Genomic DNA, 22,747 nt, shown 5'->3' with positions numbered 1-22,747 from the left:
AGAAAATACCAGATACTCTACGAAAGTTTCAACTTCTTTCACTTCAGCAAACAAGCAAAGCCAGGTAAGGGGTCCAGTGCCAAATACACCATAGCTCCCACAAGTTCTAATATCATAACAAGTTACCCTGTACCCACAGTGGCTAGCAGAGAAACTTACATAGAAAACAGAGAAATGCTTGCAGAGGCTGGCTGGAATCAGCAGCAGTGAACACAAAGATCCTTTCAAAATCTTCAGCCACAAGTCCAGAATTTTTATCCCTTAAAGCAGTGTTGTCCAAACTTGGCCACTTTAAGATGAGTGGACTTCAATTCCCAGAATTCCCCAGCCAGCCATGGGAGTTGAAGTCCACTCATCTTAAAGTGGCCAAGTTTGGACAACACTGCCTTAGAGGTCCAGACTGCTATGTCCATCACACTTGTGACCATTCACCTTTATGCCATCATCCAATATTCCTAGGTTCTAAATGATCGTTCTCAAGAATTCTGAAGGTTACTGCTTTACCAGCACATGATTTGCAGGTCCAGCTGCCTTATTGCTCCAGTCCCCATGCCCTCTGGTCCATCTGCCCATTTTATGTGGTAGATCAGAACTGTTTTTGCCACTCCTATAGTAAACATGTTACCTATTGCATAGCCATATATAGTCCACTAATGTACTGTTTGCAAACATGTATTTTGAGCCAAGTTGCATAGTGAGGCCTGAACCAAAGTGCCTTCATTTTTCCCCTCACACAATCTATACAGCAAGACTGTCCTGCATGTATCACCTGGTGGTTATGGCATAATATTTCTATGCTGACCTGTGCATCGATGCAACTGCCTTTATTTACCTAGCTGATTTTTCCTGTAATGTGCAATGCACAATTGCACTAAATGAAGGAGATATCGCTGGTTCCATCTGTTCTTGATTGCAGCACTGGGAGAGATGTTTTCCTAGATGTGTATCATGCCTAAAATCAGATGATTCACAGGATTTTCTTTCTCCCTAGAATAAACTTGACCAAAAAATCCTCCTCTTTTTACTAGTTTACAAAAAGGCAAGAACTGGTGATTATAATCTGTGCCTAGCAATTGAAATTTCCTCCATGATTTTGAATTCTTTCTATTGAATCAGCAGTGTCTTTGTGAGGTCAAATGTGAGCAAGCTGTGCTATGGTTAGCTTTTATAAACTATTGGAATGTTTTTAGGGTTGTTTGTTTGTTTGTTTGTTTGCTTCCTGGTCATTTTTATTCTTTCCAAGTTACCCTGTGTTCCATTAACTTGGAGTTAAACTGTTGGAGAGAACAATAAAATCTATTAGTTGACCATGGAAGCTATATATATATTTCATGCAATTTTAAGCGGTCCATAGAAACTGTAATAAACAGTGTCTATCTTTAGCTCTACTTCAGTTTTTCATATAAGAATAGAATCAAAATCACATGGGACTCTCTGGTCTCTCTCCACTTTTATAATGCTCCTCCATCCTTGCAAGATGCCAAAGAGAACAGTGATACTGCGCATTCAGACAGAATGGGCTTGCTTTTTAAAAGTGTTGGCAGCTGAGATGCTCATGTTTGCAAGGTCTTTTTCTAAATTGTGATGTCAGCAAGTTCAAAGCCACAAGGAAATGTATGTGAAAAACAACTCACAAACTTTGTTGAATTACCACTTTTCTTTTGCCCTATGCCATCGATTTCCTGATTTTGTTTTCGTTGTTTTTGAAATTTGTTGCTGTTCCTTGAATTAGTCATTATGAACCTTGCACCTAGCATTTTAAAAGTTCCCTCTGGGATTAGTAAACAAACCCAAAGCAAGTTTAAATATGGAGTGTAAAAATCACAGGCAGTTTCTTCAACATGTATGAAAAGTCCAAATATACACATATGGAACAATTGAGAGTTGAATCAATAAGCAAAAATGTCAGGTGAATTCTTCAGAAGCAGAACTCAAAGCTTCACTAAGCAAGAAAATCATGTTGTCATTGGTTGCTGGTAGAGGACAACAGATCCTTTGGGTAATGATAGCAAGATCAGAGAATTGTAAGCTACATACTCTTGGGCAGTGGAGAAGCAGAAGAAATAACGTTAAAGTGAGGTTCTCATTTTAATAGGAAAAACAGCTATATTTTTCTTGCTGTTAGATTTTGGAGGTATGTTTAATCAAGTTTAAATAAGTAAATGACTTAATTCTTCACTTGACTTCATGACTTCTTCATGAAGACTAAAGACCTTTGGTTTAAAGATAACATTTGGAGAAACTACAATATGTACAACTACGATACAATTTTCCACTTCTCCCCATTTCAGTTACATTTTATAGATTCCTTATTACAGTCTGGTTCTATGTATGTACAGCTCCTTTTCAGTTTAGGCAGTTACTTAGTTCTATGGCATGATGACTCAATGTCCTCTTTCAGGTTTTTGTAGCAAGAAACCATGATAGGTCCAAATATAATTTAAGGGGACGGGTAACACATCCTTCTAATCAGCAACTTTGGGGGAACCTCCAGAGTCACTTGAAGGCACCAAAACAAATTAAAAAAAAGACCTTTAGAAAAGTCTTAATACCTGCCTAGCATTTAATATGAAGTTAGAACTCTGATAGGAATCTAGTAAATCACTGCAATGTTTATGGATGCTTTTATGGATCAGTGTCCTAGAGGTCTGCTCTCACTTCTGAGCCTCTTTATTCCTTTCTTCACTCCCTCCTTCCTTTGAAACATTCTCCAATAAGGTTGTATTAATTATCACTCACTCACATTAACTAATCCTTATTAAAATTTGTTCTGAGCTTCAATTCTCCAAGCAAAATGCAGTTGGCTTCTTGGTATACTATCAGTTTCTCAGATACAGAATATGCAACATTTTAGAGATAGCAAAGGAGTTTGAAACAGTGTAACTTTGTACTCTGGCAGCCCTCCACTAGTGCAGTGTCGCTCAATCACATTCAGTTTGACTGGAGTAAACGAGAACAGCCTTGGCAGGCACATGTACTAAGCACACCATGAGATCAGGAAATTAGATCCCACTGCTATAAAGTGTCTGGAATATTAGCAGTCTGAACCTCATAATATGTTTGCTATGTAAGTCAGTATATGATCCACAGTTAGAAGCAACAACATAGTAACAGGGGTAGCTTAAAGATTTTCTGTATTGCCCCTGCAAAATATCCATTTTGCTCTTGAATCAAATCCTTCTCACTGTAGTCAGTACAATTATTTTACTACTAAAGCACCAGGTAGCAAAACCTGGTAATTGGTATAGAGCTTAGATGATATAATAAGAGGATGGCTGAGGCCTCATATTGGGTTGTGCCTATGTGACCTCTCCCTTATCATGGATCCCACCATTTTCTGTGGTTCACGGAAGAGTTGTGGAAGACAAGACATCTAGAGTGCCACTGGTGTTCAACAAGGGACAAACTCGACCAAACATGGGTTAGAGTTGTTATCAAAGCCTACCTTGTGGCGGTAAGGGCAGCGAAGCGGCAATACTTCTCCACCCTTGCGTCTGTGGATAGCCATCCCTTGGCCCTGTTTTGGGTGACACATGCCCTTTTGGGTAGAGGGGGCTTGGAAATCCCCTTGCAGGGTCATGAGGACGAGTTTGCTTAGCATCTGTCGGACAAAGTCGCTTGGATTTTTTTGCAGCTGGATGTGTGAGTGAGTTCTAGCAGTGGTGAACTTTTCCTTGAGTGAGGGGGTTGTTCTTTCACCCCTTAAGGAGACCTTGGTTCACCCCTTCCTCAAGAAGCCATCACTGGACATCAGCTTCATCATCCCCACTGAGGTGAGATTGGCCACATCCCTATTAATTTTCCATGTTCCTCAAGATTTGGTTGTGTCATCAGGCTAGGAAGTTTCAAGGGAATGGTGAGTTAATGAGATGGCTCCATTGTTTGTAAGATCTGATGCTTCCTCCTTGCCTTTAAAATTAGTGCTTTTAATTGTTGATTGTTTTTATATTCTTATCTTATAGTTTTTATTCTAAGCTACCCAGAGTCACAGTCTGTGAGATGGGCAACTGTATAAATATGATAAATAAATAAATAAAATAAAATATATTCAGAAATATAAAACTGCTACAGGAATACCTTCAGTTCTATTGCAGATTTTTTTTTTTAAAACCATTATCCTCTATCTTTGGCAAAGGATACAAAGATGGATATGTCCTATCATTATCATACTGGGCCCTAAATCTCAGTGAGATGATATATTCTTGTATTACAAATGCTGGAGAGTGTAACTATATTTATTTATTGTATAGAAGAACTTTCAGTTGTTGGGGGGCAAGGAGGACTTTTGTAGTATGAAGCAATACAATTCAGATAAAATTTATCACTTATAGGAGACCATGACCCAAATAATCTTTTCTAACTGGTGAGAGATGAGGTTTCTCAGTATCTGATATATACATACCTAACTTTTGTTTCCTGAAAAACTTTCAAACAATCCCAGCTGTTGTGGATCAGAAAGAATACATCAATTCTTTCAGGTGCCTATGGGAGAGATTCCCCTCCTGTTGCTTTTCTGTAGGCAGCTTACAGATGGTGCAGTGGTTAAGGTGTTGGGCTAGGAGCTGGGAGACCCAGGCTCTGGTCCACCCTCAGCATGGAAACTTGCTGAGTGACTTTGAACCACTTGTTCTCTCTCAGCCCAGCCTACCTCAAAGGATTACTGTTGTGGGAATAAAATGAAGAGTGATCCTGATTTAAGATATACATCTAGCAAATAAAGAAGCATCTAGACCAGTGTTTCTCAGTCTTAGCAACTTGAAGACGTGTGGACTTCAGTTCCCAGAATTTCCCAGCCAGTCACGCTGGCTGGGGAATTCTGGAAATTGAAGTCCACATGTCTTCAAGTTGCCAAAGTTGAGAAACACTGATCTAGACAAATGGTCATTGTGGCAGGTATACACAAAAGACTTGCCTCCTGACAATCCTTCCTTTGTACTTTCACTGTCTGCAACCCTTAAGCCAAGAGACAGCTGCCAGAGCTATTTCTTGTAATAAGGACCTTGAGGGACATCACATACTTTGTGCAGCAGGAAGAACAGCTGAATCCAAAGGAAAGCTGATTTTGTTCCAGCAACCAGGATAAAGGTAAAAAGAGATACCAATGAGGGGTTTGAGTTGAAGAACACTCCAGATGTTAACAGCAAGATGCTCCTACAATCAAATGGGATGACCTATTCATTTCTTGTTCATATCTCCCACACTTTAAAATATTTGTATATTATTTTTACATAAAGACCAAACACAATTTCAGGTACAAGAAAAGGAAAAGAGAATAGTATTCTTCCTTCTTGTTCTTTAACTATGCTTCTTCATTTAACAGGATGTATCATGCTCAGATTTGACCAAGTTCTAGTACATGGTCCACAGAATTCCTCAAAAAGTTGATGCCACATTTGAATGTTATTGTGAAAAAAAAAAAAAGAAACAGTAATCCCATTAACTAGTTTTAAAATAAAATGTAAATAAGGCAAAGTTTAAATTAAATTAAACTTAGTTTTTAAGGCTTTTTTCTTGGCCTCTTCTACTTCTTTCTCTTTTGAAATGTGACTCCAGGCTTTCTCTTGAAAAGCCAAGTCAACTTCTGGTGGAAGTAGATTATTATTATTTTTTCCTATTGAAATAATTATTTTGGTATGTCTTTATTGCTTCAATTAGTACTGTATTCTTAAGATAGCAAAATAATATTATTGTTTGATCCATATCTTTCTGACTTTTTAATATCCACTGAAACCAGTTTCCAGTAAGATCTGTTCTTTGAATAGTAAAAACATTGGGTTAAGTTGAGAAAGTAAGAGCATGCTAATTTTCATTCATGCTTCAGAAATTGAGGAAATAGGGAAATAAGCCACATTAAAAGGTGCAATGTATTTGCTAAGCCTCATATGCTCTAATGGGTTGAGAAATCATGATCCTTGCATCTACAGAGTGAATTGGTCTTTTAGGTCACCCTGGAGCTAGGGTGTTTGTTTTTTTTTTTTTTATTATTATTATTATTATTATTATAGAATTTTACATAAAGTAAAAAGCAAATCTAAGAAAAAGATAGAAAAAAAGAAAAAAGAACTTCAAGAAAAGGAAAAAAGAGAAAGAAAAAAACCCTAAAGTTTTGAAATATAATGACTTCCAATCTTCTCTTCAACAGATATTAACAATCCGATTGTCTCCCCTTCCTCTTAACTCTTCCAGAAATCCCTTCAACTCCTTATTTAATTCTCATCTGTTTCAATCATTAAATCCATAAACGATCATTTTACTCTTTCCTTCTTTTAGCAAAAAGTCCATAAAAGGTTTCCAGTCTTTTAAAGAGGTTTTCTCCCTTACTAAACAGGTCAGTTTTGCCATTTCTGCTAGTTCTGACATTTTTATGATCCATTCCTCCATTGTGGGAATTTTAATATTCTTCCACCTTTGTGCATATAATAATCTTGCTACCACCCTGGAGCTAGGAAAGATGCACCCAAGCAAACAATGAGGAGGCACGGTTTCCCCATCACTTGACAGAGATCATTCTGATGAAATTATGCTTAAAAGTACCAAATACAACATACAAGTAGACAGTGTACTGGGTATGATGTAAAAAGTTTCTAACTTAAGAATTGGTTGTATTATTTTAAATACTGAAATCCAGCAAGAGCAGCTTACAAATATAGGGAGTTCCTGGTTAAGAAAGCCCAGGTTACAGACAACCCATAGCTAAGAGCGGAGCCTATTATAGCATAATTTGAGTCAAATACACAATGGTTTGAGTTAAATACACAATGGTTCAAGTTCATTACACAATACTACTTATACAGTATTATAGAATAGTACTGTCCCAGCTTACATACAAATCTGACTTAAGGACAGACCTTGGGAACTTGTTCTTAAACCGGGGGCTACCTATACAGCAAAATGTATTAATAAAACAATAAGAAGCTAATGTTCACCTATGAAATAGCACTAACAAGGCACATAAGGGCAGAAAATTCTATACATAGAAAGAAGGTAGTCCAATTAAAAAAGGAAAAGATTTCAAAATTTAATAAACATTTTTTTAAAAAAATCAATGTAATAAATATTTTGGTCCAGCTCTTTTGTCCAGTTCCAATACAGTCAAATCAGCATAAATTATTTTTATCAGTTGCATTAGTGGGATATTCTTTCCCCCAGCAATAAAGCATGCTAGAAAGTTCATTAAGTTTATTGCCAAGCACTAAAACCCACTGTCCCCCAGACACTGAATTTTTGCACCCGCTGCTCTCCAATAATCAGGGACAATTTATCTCCAAAAACTCAGCTACAAATATTAACCCACCACTAAGTGTATGGGCAGTGTGGCTGCCATTTTATATTCTTTACAGCTTGCAGGACGAGGCATCATTTGGTGTTTATGTGAACAGCTGTCACAAAAATGTGGAGGAAATGTTAAGAAACTATTAGTAATTTTTTAAGGAAATAATAATAATAATAATAATAATAATAATAATAATAATAATAATAATTTATATGCTGCCTGACTCCCAGCAACTCAGTTGACTCAGCTCTAAGTATCGCCCTTTATGTTGATGAACATATATTACTCCCCCACTCAAATGTTGAAGGAGAAAACAATGAAGATTTTAATTAAAAAAACAACAGCCAGTAACTCAATATTGCCATATTACACTAAAACAAACATATGCCCTGAATTGCAAAGAAAGAAGACCAGGCTTCAACCTAAAGGGGATGAGTTTTTATGAAAATAGAATTTGTACTATTGTACACACACATACAAACACACAGAAATATTAATGCATGGTATTTCACCATGAGATCTGTCTTTTTCATAATTTTGCTCTGCAGTGTGGAACTCAGAATGATATATACATTAGAATATTTACTTAATTATTTAATTATATTATTTATATACCATTGAATTGAACCAACTGTGTTAGCCATATGTAACTGAATTAATAAAGTAAGAATCAGCATGTTAATTATTGCCTCTAGCATATAATATAATTGCTTTAACATACAATACTAATCACTATAGAATGCCATGATATAATGCCATATTATATTTGTGTGTATTCACAGTAATTTGTATATTTGTATAAATGATCATGTATGAAAATGGAACATGTGAGTAACATAGCTTATTTGGGTTATTTGGGAGCTGGGAGTGAAACCCTTCTAAATTAGGTGACTAGAAAAATGATGAAATAGTACGTCAGTGGCCTTTTTAAAAAAATCACAGGGAAAAGGAAGAAGTTCAGGGAAGGAAAATACTAATTAAAAAGACATGTTTTGAACCATCAACCTTCCACTTACAGAGCAACTGCTATAACGATTATTCATGGGAAAAATGCAGGCCTGAAAGGTATTACGACATGGTTAGCAGTGACTTAGCTGAAAGGGCATTCCTGCCCCTGTAAAATAGCCAATAAAATGCTGGAGGTAGCCTATGACAAACTGAAGAAGATGGAAGCCTTGAGGCAGCCGAACATGGATTTCATGTGCTTCGGAAATGGAGCAGAAAAATGAACCTTGTGGTTGCTTTGCCATAAATGTGAGATTTAGAGGGCGATGTCATCTCTTTCTGTCCTCTAGAAATGGTTGCCAACCCATTCTGGCAATGGGAAATCAGGCAGTGCAGATGAGACCTTAGTTAACATATAGGTTTGCGGTGAGGAAATTGGTGAGGGAAGATTACTAGTTCCTGTGTGCAGTTACCTCCTGGGAGGAAGGGTGAGATAAAAAATAATAAACAATATCTGTTATTATTATATACTATACCATTATACTTTACTATGCATTTGCTTTATTCTTGCAATAAAGCTGAGGTTGCTTAGCATTTTTATGCCCTTGAATATGTGCTCTAAGCAAGTTGTTTAAAGAAGGATATTTTCCCTAGACACTTTTTTGATGAGATAGCCTGCAGATTACAGGCAAAAAAATATGGATGTCTCATTTCTCAGTTGGTACCATTTCCTTGAAAAATATCTCTGTGTGAAGAATGCTTTGTTAAACGTGGACAACTCTTTTGTGACATGGAAAGTTTCTACTGTCTGTGATATCCCAGCATATTATCTTGGAAGTGTCCCATTTAGTGTCAGTGTTCTCCTTGTAATGGAACTGTCATGTTCAGAGACCACTGCAAGTAACAAAGGCTTAATACACACAGTTTCTCTGCATGAAAGGAAGAGAATTAACTGAATACATGCATGAAAATCACGAAAAATATGGGAGAAACTCAAGCCAGTTTAACACTGATGGGAAGTCGCGATTCTCTTTCACATGATTGGTAGTTGTGATCAAAAGTGTCATAGACTGAGGTATCTCAGATTAAAGACCAGAAACTGACATTATTCCTTCTTGCACTTTCAGGTTAGTTTACATATGAAATTGTAATCCCTGCATTAAATTTTCCCTGTTGCAATGTGCACTTCTAGATTCATTTCTCAAATAGTCAGATGTTTCCTTATTCACATGATGCAAAATTAGCAGGAAATTTACATCTATCCATCCCATAAAATTGAATACTGTGCTAACATTTGAAAGTTTTCTTCCGTAAAACTGGTTTCCATTTTTCTAGCTTAGTTTTAGGGTGTATTAGATTGTCATTATGATTGCAATGGTGATTTTGAATTTACTGTTACTATTGAATTTATTTATAAGGTGGCAGAAAGGACTTTTTTCTTCACTGATGTTGTTCTATACCCTCTGCCCAAGCTTCTTCACCTGAAAAAGCCCCATGGGAGGAGTTCCTTCTGACATCTTCCCTTGGGATTGAATTAAAATTCAGGTAACCCAGAGTTCTCACTCGAGGTACAAATGACCAGGCTCAAATTATTTTCCTTCGGACACATTATGCAAAGGCCTAGCTCTCTGGGGAAGACTTTAATGCTGGGATAGGTGGAAGGAAAGAGAAGAAGAGGATGACCAGCATCAAGGTGGATGGACTCAATTACAGTGGTGATGACTGCACCGTTGGAAGACTTGAAAGACCAGGTTAGGGATAGATTGTCATAGAGAAAATCTATCTATGTGGTTGCTAAGAGCTGACAATGATCTGATGACACATAATCAATCAATCAATCAATCAAGCCAAGAGAGATATGGACTATTAGAGAGATGATTCTTACAAACACACACATGCACACGCACACACACATACATAGAGAAAACTGGTTTTCTTTAGTTGAAAGTTGTGCTAGAAATTTAATGTTGCATGTTGCAATGCTTCAGGTATCAAAAATAAATATATTTAATCATTTAAAATAAGTATTTTTTGATTATACATTTTAATATTTTAATCAATTTTAATAAAAATATTCCACATTTCATGCAATCTCATGGAATAATACAGAGCTCTTGCAAAATCTGACAGTCTCATGAGATTTTAGGACACAAATATGCACCCACATACATATAGAAATCATCTAGTGGAGTTGCAGACAATGGTTTGGCAAGTATCCGAAATGCTGGAACCCCAAAGAGACTACAGCCTTAATCATACATATATGAAAAGGAGGCTTTTTCAGACCTTATGTTAATAATAAGTGGAGGTCAGTGTGCATAACTCAGTTCCTGATTTCATGTGCTCAGATAGCAGTAGTGAAAGTGAGGGTAATGATGAAGTATTATTTACGGATTGATAGAGATATCATGGGATTTACATTTCTTCTGCATTATTTCTAGTAAACAAGTGTTGTGGGGAGAATCTATTGTTCTAGAAATTTGGGAAATCAATATGTTCAAAATTAATGCATATTTCTTTAGTCTGATGTTCTCCAAATATGTTTGGGCTGGATGAGAAACATAACAACAACAGCAGCAGCAATAACAACTATCCTATGTGTAATGGTTCCTCTGTCCTATTAGCTTCACCTTCTAAGCTATTGTCAGATGGAGAGATCCTGGCCTATGTTTCAGATACTTCTGCTTTATTATGCTTAGAACACTCCAGTGTTTGGGCTGAAAAACCAGCTAACAAGCTAACAAGTAAAGAATGAAAATAAGAAAATGTTGAATGCAGAAATAATAAATGTCTGCCTTTTTGAGTGACTATAGTTAAAGGCATGAAGTACATGAACACATGAAAACTAATGGCATTGTTTGAATATTTTATCATTTGTTCCAGCTGTTCAGATAATAAATTTGAAGCTGCTCAAGAAGGATTGTCATCAAATGAAATGGCTAATCCAAAAGGTCCATGTCCTATCATCTCAGAAAGGTAGATAAGATGAAGCACTATCTAAGGTTGCTTCTAGGGCAATATAATAACATCACTCATCTATCTATGGGATATAGTCTTTGTACCTATTGGCATGTTGTTGAACTTACCTTCAGAAACACAAATCACAGTGATTGACCATTCTTCTATTGTTGATTAGCATGAGCAGCACTTAATTTCTATGCCAAGATCTCCTGGGAATATTTGATCAATTCCATTTTGGGCTTTCCATTTGCATTACCTAATCCTGCGATAAGTAATGTGACAGATATTCTGCAATTGCCTACACTTTGGCGAATGTAAAAAAGCTGAGAACAAGGAGCAAAAATAACTGTCCTCCAGAGGACTGTAAAACCTGCATCAAAACCACCCACTTCAATGTGCAGAGTCAAAACATGCTAGATATATTGAATAATGGACAGATACAGTATGTTCTTGAAATGATGTGTGTAAATATCACCATGTTGCATCTTGGGGGAATTTTGATTTGCTTGGTTCTGATTTGACCATTTACTATTCCTTTTAATGCTCCATTACCAACAATATTTTCAGTCTCCTTCTTTCTGGTGCGTAATTGATTTAATCTTCTATTCACTCTTAGCTTCCATTAGAGTCATCTAGGCAGCTATAACCACTGCCTGTTCTGACCTCACCAATAGTTGAATGCCATGAACAAGAAAACTATCCAAAGCTGATCTATTCATCCCTTGCCATTGTGAATATTGTTCAAATGCACATATGAGAATTTTAGCCTGAAGAATTCCAAGCAGCGGTCCCCCAAACAGTGAATTTTATTATTCTTTCCCATCTTGCTTCAAATGCACAGGGAAGCTTGGCATCACAACAGCCATCAAAAATAAATTCACATCCATTAAAGCATTAATGGAGGCCTGCATTAATGGATAGTTTCATTTTAAACTTGCTTCCAAATAGCCCACTGGTTATTAACTGAGATTCCACTGTATGCCAGTGTTTTGTTGGTGTCCTTTTAAATACTGTGCTGGTGGAATACAATGGCAGTAGAGGAAAACAATGAATCCTTCTGCTGGTATGACTGCAACTTGGGCTATTATTAATGAATAGTTTGCTCTGACTTGGGATATACCTGGGATGTGTGTGTGTGCATGTGTGTGTGCATGTGTGTGTTTCATCAAGGACACAAAGAATGGAGATTTCTTTTTTCCTTGTATAGCACTAGGTGAGCAGAATTAAGTTGACTATCTCTCTTTCCTTTTCATATTTGGTGTGGTCTATATATGTAATAGTAAAAAAGGACAGCACATAGCACTCATTTTATATGGGGGAGGCCATATTTTTCACCTCTTTCTTAAAACTTCAGACAAACAAAAATCATATGTCTGCACTCTCAATATTTGTTTTCTTCATCATGGTCGTGTTTGTCTTTATTTTTGGTTTATTAACTCTGTATGATTAGTTTTGTCTTAACATGTGTTTGTTCAATAAAAAAGCAAAAAAAAAAAAAAGATCATGGTAGGTTTTCTTATTGTGCCAGTTTTCTATTTGTAAGGAGGCTTTAAAAACCTGGAAGAACATTTAAAGTAATATGGCTGAGGTAGATTCTGAATGGGTAGTGTTCATCTACAACTCAGCATACTCCTGCCTCTTTTGGTCTCAGGTTGATACAACCATTCTTTCTACTGAAGGCTTGCAAAAAAAAGAACCAAATAGTCTAAATGGGAGTAAATAGGATCCCTCCTCAAAATAGAAATGTACACAGCAGTCCCTGAACTATGGCTCTTCCCTCAAAGATAACTGTTAGATGTTTGTGAGAACAAGGTCTTTCCTTCAAATCAAAAGCAGAGTTCTTTCTAAGCACAGGAACTCTTCACACAAGTGGTAAGTTTATCTGATGGTACATGCAGGACTAAAATGTGCATAGCATTGTAGCCTCCTCCCCACATTAGTGCATTACATGCAAGGAGCCACATAAACACATATGATAAAAGTAGATTTAAAAAAATAAGAGAAAAGTTGGTTTTTAAAGAGAATGTTAGTTTGTGGATATCCACTCAGCAGACTAACCCAGAAAGTTGAATTAACAAATAAGTTAATAAGCATCACCATCTTACCTTCCATTACATGTAGCTCATTAACCAGCATTAGGCTTAATTTGTTATTGGATCCTGGAGAAGCTGCCATTTGGGGTTTATGGAAATCAGAATGTACAGCATGACTTGGTTTCAAATTCTTGTTTCAGTAAATCCAAAATGGTGGTCATTTCAAGTTGGATAACACCATAACAGAAGATTTGTTTTTTAAAAAAACCCTACATTATCAGAAAAGGGGACGCGGTGGCGCAGTGGCTTAATGACGCTGAAAGTTGCTGGCCAGAAATGGTTGATGCTTCAGCGGTTCGAGCCCAGCCTTCTGTGTAGCAGAGTGAGCTCCTGCTTCCTCCCCCAGTTCCTGTCAGCCCAACAGTTCGAAAACTCATGTGAGTAGATAAATGGGTACTCTCACTCCGGTGGGAGGAAAAATGCTGGCGGCGCCTTGCAAAAGAAGTCGGGAGCAGTTGCTGGTAGCATGGAAGCTGCACTCGCTCAAAAAAGGCGCAAAGCAACGGAAACCCCGCCTCCTGCGCTCGCCAGCTGGGCTCTGCTCTAGGAAGGAGGCTCTGGCAAACCACTTCCGAAACACCTTGCCTTGAAAACTGGAAAGGACTCCTCCAAAAAAAAAGCACGGTCGGTAACGACTGAGTGCAGATTAAAAAAAAAAAAACAGTATCAGAAGTGTGGGTAAAGTGAGGGTGTGTGAGTCTGTTAACCAGATTTTTTGCTTAGGGTGTCATGTGAATGCAGCTTATGTGTGCTGATCTGATTTTGGTCTTCCCTATGATTCTACTTACTTAAAGTTAAAAAAAAAATCACAGGGTTTCTGATATTAAGATAGGCTGCTGTCGCCTTGCAACATATTTTCACACTATGAAAAGATGTACAATTTTTAGTACTATTAAAACATCAAATAGTCAGCAGGTAAGGACTTGTTTAATTTCAAAACTGGAACAGTAACAAGGATTTTCATATTATTCTCTGGGTCTCAATTTTTGTTATCTCCCTTTCCATTGCATGGTAGAGGACATTTATATTGCTTTCCCTGGGGTTTTTCAGTCAGAACATTACTTTCGTTCATCAACCATTTCTTCCTCTTTGCAGTTTGAGGCAGATATCCCCATTTCTGCTCATCACAGTGGCCATGTGTTCTTGGAGGCCAAGTCCCATCAAGCATTGATTTCTCTCCATACCTACCCTTTTAAGATCGAGTCTTAGTAACAATTATAGTTGGCATTTCTTTCTGCAGGCAGATATGTTTCATAATGCATGCTCACTAGTATGTTTATACTAGTAAAGTATAGTTTATTAATTCTGCTTTTTGTATATCCCTGTTTGCATTTTTTTTTCTTCTTTCTCAGAGGTGCCTTGCTGGGAATGTGGCTGCAGGCCAAGAGAGATGAAAGATGTGACAATGCTGTGAATGCAGGGCATGAAAAGCAGGAGCAGTAATCAGCCTTACATCTAAAGCTGCTCCTTAAAAATATTCAAAAAGTTTGATATGATATTCAAACTGGTCCTGCTGCTAGGGAATTAACAAATCCTTTACAGTAGCTTTAATTTTTGTTAAAAAAAAAAAAAAGTCTCCATGTTATATCCATAAAATATAGTGTACTTGTAGGCATTACTCTTTATTTATAGAATTTGGCCAATAGCAAGAAATGAATTAAGCAAAAGGTTGTCATGCCAAGACATTTCTGCTGCAAGACTTTTTCTCAGTAGGCAGGTACTTATACTTGTTTTATTCCCCAGAAACAAAAGCAATTTTAAGTCTCCAACACATTAAATACTTCTATGGTTCCAAACAATTCACAATTTGCAATAAGTGGACCACTTTCTGCAAGTTCTTATTCCAATACACCGATTGATTGATTGATTGATTATGTGCCATCAAGTTGTTTTAGACTCTTAGTGACCACATAGATAGATTTTGTCCACAATGATCTGTCCCTAACCTCATCTGTCAGGTCTTCCAATGATGCACCCATCGTCACTGTAACTGAGTCCATCCACCTTGCTGCTGGTCATCCACTTCTCCTCTCTCCTTCCATCTTTCCCAGCATTACAGCCTTCTCTAGAGAGCTAGGTCTTTGCAAAATGTATCAAAAGTAGGATAATTTGAGCCTGGCCATTTGTACCTCAAGTGAGAACACGTGAATTAAACCCTAGGGTATCAGAGATATACTTCAGGGATCATGATCCCTGTACTGTTTTCTTTCATAATGAATTAAACATGTACTATCACTTTATTTCTACTAGATGACTATTTATTGTTTTTTACACAAAACTGCCCTCTAGTTAAAGCATTCTGTATTTGAAGGGTTGTTCAATCTAAATCTGGTTTAGAGATAACTTATGATGGGAGAACAGCAGAGGTTGTTACAACAAGTAATAATTGGAAATCAGATTGAGCAGTCACACATCTGTTAGTATTGGATGTGATGTCCTGTGTTCAAGCTTATTTTTGTGATCAAGATAACTCTCCTGCCAGGTAAGTAGTTTCTGAATGCGTGCATTAATTTATTGGCCCTCTTTTGCCTTTTTTATTGGGGATGATGATGAAGCAGTTAGTATTTCTGGACAATGCATATTCAACATCCTAGATGACTAGCACAGAAGACAGGGAAGGTTTTGCCAATACTGTGGGGTGATTCTGCATCTAGTTTTCATGCACAGGCTGCTGTTGAGATTGTACTCCATAACTTCACCTTCACATGTGGGATTTATTTGTTTGTTTTGTAATTTTAGGAATGAACCATCCTCCCACACAAACTGGGGTTGCAGAAAGCATAATGATGAATACATGACAACTTTCCCAATACAAATATTTGAGCAAGAATGTGTTAATTTTTGTTACTTTCAGTGTGGATTAATAGCTGTTTTACATCAATCCCAGCTTCTCTTAGTTTAGGATTCACATCTCCAATGATAAAAATCAGGGTTTGTCTAGACCAGTGTTTTTCAAACTTAGCAATTTTAAGATGTTAAAATAGCATGCTGGCTGAGGAATTCTAGGAGTTGAAGTCCACACATCTTAAAATTGCTAAATTTGAAGAACACTGGTCTAGAATAAAGCATCTTTAACTGAGGCACGTTTATTTTATCTTTGAAGGTGAATTGACAGATTCAAAGAACCACAAAAATCTTAATTCAATTTAAAGGTAGAATTTTAATTTAAAATTATTAATTTTAATTTGCTGTTATTTTTTATACAACTCCCCATAAAATATAACAATTCTATAGAATTGGCATGTTTCAAAATGCTGCTTGCTACCTACAGTGATGTGTTCAGCCATCGTCTACTAAGTCCTAACCTCATGTACTTCAAAGCCTAATGAGGCTTTGTGAAGGAGTGAACTTGGGGTTGCTCTCTGAGTTTGGGAAAAGTAGCTGCAGCCAGGCAGAAATGCTTCTCACCCCATTTCCCTCATACATTCATTCATTAACTGACAACTTTACTCACAAGCATCCAAGCTGGCATTCCAGCTGCCTGTAATAATTGAGCAACACCCTGGTGTTTTCAAGGAAGTGCCAACATCCAGAGGCAGCCTCACCCCACCCAGGCCCTTAGCTTAGAAAAGCAAATGCTGTGACAGAGTGAGGAAGCTGTGTGTGTAAGAGAAAAGGTGATAAGCAGATGGCAAACAGACGGAGAAGTGGAGGCGACGTCTGGAGATTGGCAGCTATTACAAGTCGGCAAGAGGACTATCATTCAACTGCCAGAGCCACAAGTTATGGTGAACAGCATATCCTAGTGGGAGTCCTGCCTGGAGCTTGGAGCTTTGTCAGGAGCTCAGTAGCAATTAGAAGAACAACTGCACTGAAGCAGCACCTCATCCCAACTAGAGTAAGAACATTTGGAAAAAGGTAAAGGGTGTATGCAACTTTATAGACTTTGAGACTTTTGTTGGAACTGAATATAAAGGACTGAGTATTAAAGACATATTTATGTGGCAACAGCAACTTGCAAGTCCTAGATGGGTGGAGTTGACCCAGAGCAATAGCCTGTTGTTGGGGAAGGTGTGTGCTGCAATAAAGCATTGTGTACAGATTTGCAACGCTGTGGTGTGTCCAGTCCTTGGAAAGCAAAGAACCCTCACAGGCTTGCAACTGATATTATGAAGAAGGCAAACCATTATATGTTCATGGTAAATAAAAAGGCCAATAAACTGCTGTTTCACGTAATTAATGAGAACTGAATGGGATATTTCACTAGTACTGGAATGTATGTTTAATGGGAACCAACTATCATAGACATCATGTTTAGCATGTTCTAAGCTGCCAAACCTTGTCTTTGTTTCATAGAAATGACACGTTCTGATATTCCTATTATAAAAAATAACAAAGGCTAAATAAATAATCAAAAAGTCACATTTGTACATTAACAGGAAGCATCCAGTTTTGTAGGGTAACTCTGTAAGTTCTCCAGGCCTCCAGGTTCTCAACTCTAAGTGCTTTGGGACCAGGATGTTAGGCACTGGAGCTCTGGGTCTGGCATGAATGTATGTGATGTGTGTATTTGTGATGTGTGTATTTTGAGATTTTAAATGGGGGGAGGGTTTGGCCTGGGTTCTTCTTTATGTTTTACAGTTTAATGTTTATTATTGTTGTTGTTATGGATAATCTATAATTAGATTCACAGTCAAAGACTGGTGAAAACTTAATAATTCAAGTTCTAACCAAGGACCTAAGAATTATTCAGGTAGCATCTGAGGATATAGGCAGCTCGAAGCAAGACTTTTTTCCCCCTAAAATTAGGGTGTTCAGGTCCAATAAATTCAAAATGTCTAAATATTGAGGGAGTCCTTTAGGTATTGCTCCAAAGGTATTGCTCCATCCTAGCATCACCTGGTATAACAACATCAATGAACCAGACTTCCTTCTTTTCAATGACTGTTATATCAGGCATGTTATGAACAAGATGCCTGCCAGTTTGGATTTTAAACTTTCATAAGATCTTAACCCGCTCATTTTCCAAAACCTTCTTAACTTGATGGTCCTGGTGGTTCTTGCTACATTCAAATCCAAACCTCTGGCAAAGTATTCAATGAATAATTTTGGCAAATCGGTCATGATGCTGCTTATAGTCAGTTTGTGAAATTTTGCTGCAACCACTGATCAAATGGTCAATTGTTTCATCCTTTTCATTACAAAGGCGACATTTACTGTTGTTTGTTACATGATGAATTTTCGCTTTTATGCAATTAGTTGGCAAAGCTTGTTCTTGAGCCACTAAAATAAAGCCTTCAGTTTCTTTCTTTAACACTCCTGATCTTAACCAGCTCCATGTGGGGTTTTTATCCACTTTTCATTCTACATCCTTCAAGTATTGACCATACATTGGCTTGTTCTTCCAATTAACAAATTGGTTTTCAATTATTTCTTTTCTGTATTCAGCTTTTACCTTTGTTGTTTTCAGAAGCTTTCCTTGATTGACTTCCTTCAATAAGGATTCTTCACTTTCTTAATATTGTCATTCAAGCCATGTTTTTCTTCCTCCACAGTTTGCTTCACCTGTAGGAGTCCGCTGCCCCCTTCAGCTCTTGGCAAATACAGCCAATCACTGTTGCTTTTTGGGTGTAAAGCATCGTATACTGTCATTAGTTTTCTTGTTTTCCAATCCAAATTACCAAGTTCCATCTGGGTCCAGACAACTATTCCTGCTGTATATCGTATAATGGGGACTGCCCAGGTATTGATTACTTTGATGATGTTTCCACCATTTAGCTTTGAGTTCAATTTTTTTTTGAACTTGTTTAATATATTTGGCAGAAGTGCTTTCCAACAGAAGAGAACTGGGAAACTGTCAGCGTCTTAGACCAAGCTAAATCCAAAAATGTGAGGTAATTCCTGGAAGCTTGTAATTCAGAGAAGGCAACCATCAACAGGCACATAGAGATAAACAACATCTACACACTATTCAAAAGAGACAATAAAAAGGAAACAAAGACCAGAACATCTCCTCACCAGCAATCATCACCCAGATAAGCAGACATTAACACCAAGATTATCACCAGACTTACAATCAGCAGTAAACAAGACCCTAATCAAGGAACTGGCAGGGGGAAAAAATAAAACAAAATAAAACCCATACCCCCACCAACACTGGCTGGGCATGCCACAGTATACAGTATAAACAGAGATCAAACCCATTCCATTCTAGCACTGAAGATGTTACCTAGCCGGGTAACGAAACGTTTGCAAGAAAACAACCAAGCTCAGAGAACCCGAAGGACTCCAAAGAAGTGCTTTCTTTGACTTGGCTCTGTAATAAATTGGAAGCTTCCAAAACTCCCAAATATTTGTAGACTTATTCTGGTGCTACTGCCTTTATCAAATCTTCATTGTGAAGCTGTATTCCATCATCTTCAACAATTTTGCCTGCCTGTTGTACTTGTAATTGTACTTTTTGATTCCAAATTGCATTCCAATAACTTTGCTGAATTCTTTTGTGCTTTTTAACAAGGAATCCAGATTAGCCTTTGTTTTTCCAAATAGATTTAAATCATCCGTATAGGGTAAATGTGCAATTTTTACTCCTTTTTTAGCCAATTCATATCCAGTTTGTCTTGTTCAAAATTGTTGTAATGGGACCATTGATAGTATAAAGAGTAAAGGTGATAATGAATCACCTTGAAAAATTCCACATTTAATTTCATCTTCTCCTAACTTTTCCACCTTAGCCCTCAGCTTCATTCACCAAAAGTTCATTGAAGTATTCATAAATTGCTGAATGTTTCTGTTGATTCCAAAAATTTTGAGACATTTCTTAATCTAGCTATGTGGAACAGAATCAAATGCTTTTTTTATAGTCTATCCAAGCCATAAACAAACTTGTTCCTCCTTTTTTCGAATTCTTCAAAACCAACTTGTCAATCAATACCTGGTCTTTTGTTCCCCTTGAGTTTTTGCAGCACCTTTTTTGTTCTTCAGGGAGTAAATCTTTCCTTTTCAGATAGGTATATGTTGTTGTTGTTGTTGTTGTTATTATGGTTGCACAGTCAGCCAGATGTTTAGACTGGACTTGGCATTTTTATCCACCTATCGAGTCATTCCCAAGGACTGGAGATAGGCAGATGTTGTTTGATGTTGCTAAAGGTATTGTTGTGGGATATAAGCTGTTCCAAGTAAAGCTCTTTTTACAATTGACTGATGGCGATTTTGTCAGTGCTGATGCTATTCAGATGGTGCTCCAGATGTTTTGGGATTGCACCTAGGGTGCCTATAAATATTGGTACTATCTTTGCTTTCTTTTACCATAGTTGTTCTAATTCTATTTGCAGGTCTTTATATTGTATGATTTTCTCTAGTTCTTTCTCTTCTATTCTGCTGTCTCCAGGTATTGCAATACCCACTATCCAGACTTTTTTGTCTTTCTTATCAACAATTGTTAAGTCTGGGGTCTTGTGTGGCAGGTACTTGTCTGTTTGAATTGTAAAGTCCCAGAGCACTTTAGTGTCTTCATTTTCAATTACTTTGTTTGTTCTGTGGTCCCACCAGTTTTTGCTTGCAAGCAAATGGTATTTCTTGCAGCTATTTCAATGCACCATTGTTGCTACTTTGTCTTGCCATTGTTTGTAGTCAGTCTGCACGATCTCCTTGCAGCAGCTAGCTAGGTGGTCCACTGTTTCTTCAGCTTCTTTGCAGAGGTGGCATTTGCTGTCTGTTGCTGTCTTCTCAATTCTGGCTTTCTATCCATTTGTTCTTAAGGCTTGGTCTTCCGTAGCCAGAATTAGCCCCTCTGTCTCTTTCTTCAACTTCCCTGCTGTTTGCCATTGCAAAGTCTTCTTGTTATCTGCTTTGCCTACCAGTTTTTTTGTGTACTGGCCATGTAATACTTTGCATTGCCATGTCTCTTTTCTATTCTTCATTTGGTCTTTCTTATAGGCCAGTTTGGTTTCTTTGGTACTGAGTAAACCTTCATGGTGTACTAGCTTCAATGCATCTTCTTCACTGTCCTTCAGATATTCGTCCAGTGCTCTTTTTTCTTCTTCAACTGTCTGGCGTACTTGTAACATTCCACACCCACCTATGCTCCTTGGTAAGTAGAGGCTGTCAACATTGCTGCATGGATGAAGGGTATGATTTGTTGTCCTTATTTTTCTGGTCTTCCGATCCAGGGCTTTTAGTTCAGCTTGAGTCCAGTCCGCTATTCCAGCTGTCTATCTAATGGCTGGAATTGCTCAAGAGTTAATCGCCTTGATGGTATTTCTGCCACTGAGTTTGGACTTTAAGATCTTCTTCACTCTTCTCATGTATTCACTACTAACTTTCTTCTTGACTTCAGTGTGCTTGATGTTGTCAGCCTGAAGGATGCCCAGGTATTTGTAGCGATCTTCTTCATCCAGACTCTTGATGTTATTTCCATTGGGCACCTTGATTCCTTCAGTTTTCACTATTTTTCCCCTGTTGATGGTCAGGGTGGTACATTTGTCCAATCCAAACTCCATTGCACTATTCTGGCTGTATATGTGGACAGTGTTGAGCAGCAATTCCATTTCAGATGATGTTTTTCCATACAGCTTCAGATCACTCATGTAAAGGAGGTGGGATAACCTGGCAGATGTTTTTCATGTTTGATAGCCATGGCCTTTTGAGTTGCCTGCCCTTCCTAAGGTCAGAAATAGTATTATTATTGATGTCCCACTTTTATATAATCCAGAATGCAGAGGCTAATAGAAGATAAAAGAAAATGTATTTAAAACACTTTTTAGAAAATCATTAAATAAATTGAAAAGACCTGATTGAACAGGTGAGTTTCTCTTTTATCAAGATAGAGAGGAAGGAATGTGGGCACCTGCAGCTCTGTCTGTTTTCATCAAAATTATGAAAGAGGTGTTATGCTGTCATGGGGCAAGCCCCACCCCTTTGGGACATGATGTGAAGTCATAGTGCACATACAAAAGGGGGCAGGGCTTGCATTGTGACATCATCTTGAGGTGGCCTCTTCTGTTGAATGGAAAGCAATCTACTTCTTTGGACTATAGCAAACTTCTTTCTTCCTCTTGATGCTGTTGTGAAAGCAATTAAATTAATGTTGAACTCTTGTAACTGCAGTGAACTGAAATAGGTCATGATTCTTCTCAGTGAAAAGGCAGCCACATGCAAGTGACAAATAATTGGGATGTAGTTGATCTGGGACATTGTGTACATGGTGGGTGAGGACGGCAACTATAAATATGCTACTGTGTAGCAGTTCACCCTATCCATTAGGATGAACATAATCATCTGAAAATATGTTGCAATTGTTCATTAAGTGAAACATCATTTCCTTTCCTTTTGTTAAGGCTAGTCACATCTGGTATGGGTTTGCAGGTCAGATTAATCAGTTTCCTGCTCTCCTATTCCCATTATCTAGGTTCAGCATTAGGCTAATATCAGAAAAATGTGCTATTAGAAGAATGATAATGTAACTATCACCAGATGCTGTAGTATAACTGTCCCACCTTTCTGTTAATCAGTATGCAAAACACGCAAAGCTGAC

At 37.5% G+C, this 22,747-nt stretch overlaps 1 pseudogene; it reads right to left on the bottom strand.

Annotated features, from left to right (window-relative positions):
* Positions 1-18,705: 18,705 nt before the first annotated feature.
* The window catches only part of LOC148214257 (uncharacterized), a 69,682-nt pseudogene continuing 65,640 nt past the window's right edge, over positions 18,706-22,747 (bottom strand).

The sequence above is a fragment of the Python bivittatus genome, unplaced genomic scaffold, assembly GCF_059951505.1.
Source record: "Python bivittatus isolate LINGU-HERP-01145 unplaced genomic scaffold, Pbiv_v1 ctg000700_np1212, whole genome shotgun sequence".
Lineage (NCBI taxonomy): Eukaryota > Metazoa > Chordata > Lepidosauria > Squamata > Pythonidae > Python > Python bivittatus.
The sequence above is the reverse complement of the archived record's forward strand: the minus strand, read 5'-3'. Positions and strand labels throughout refer to the sequence as shown.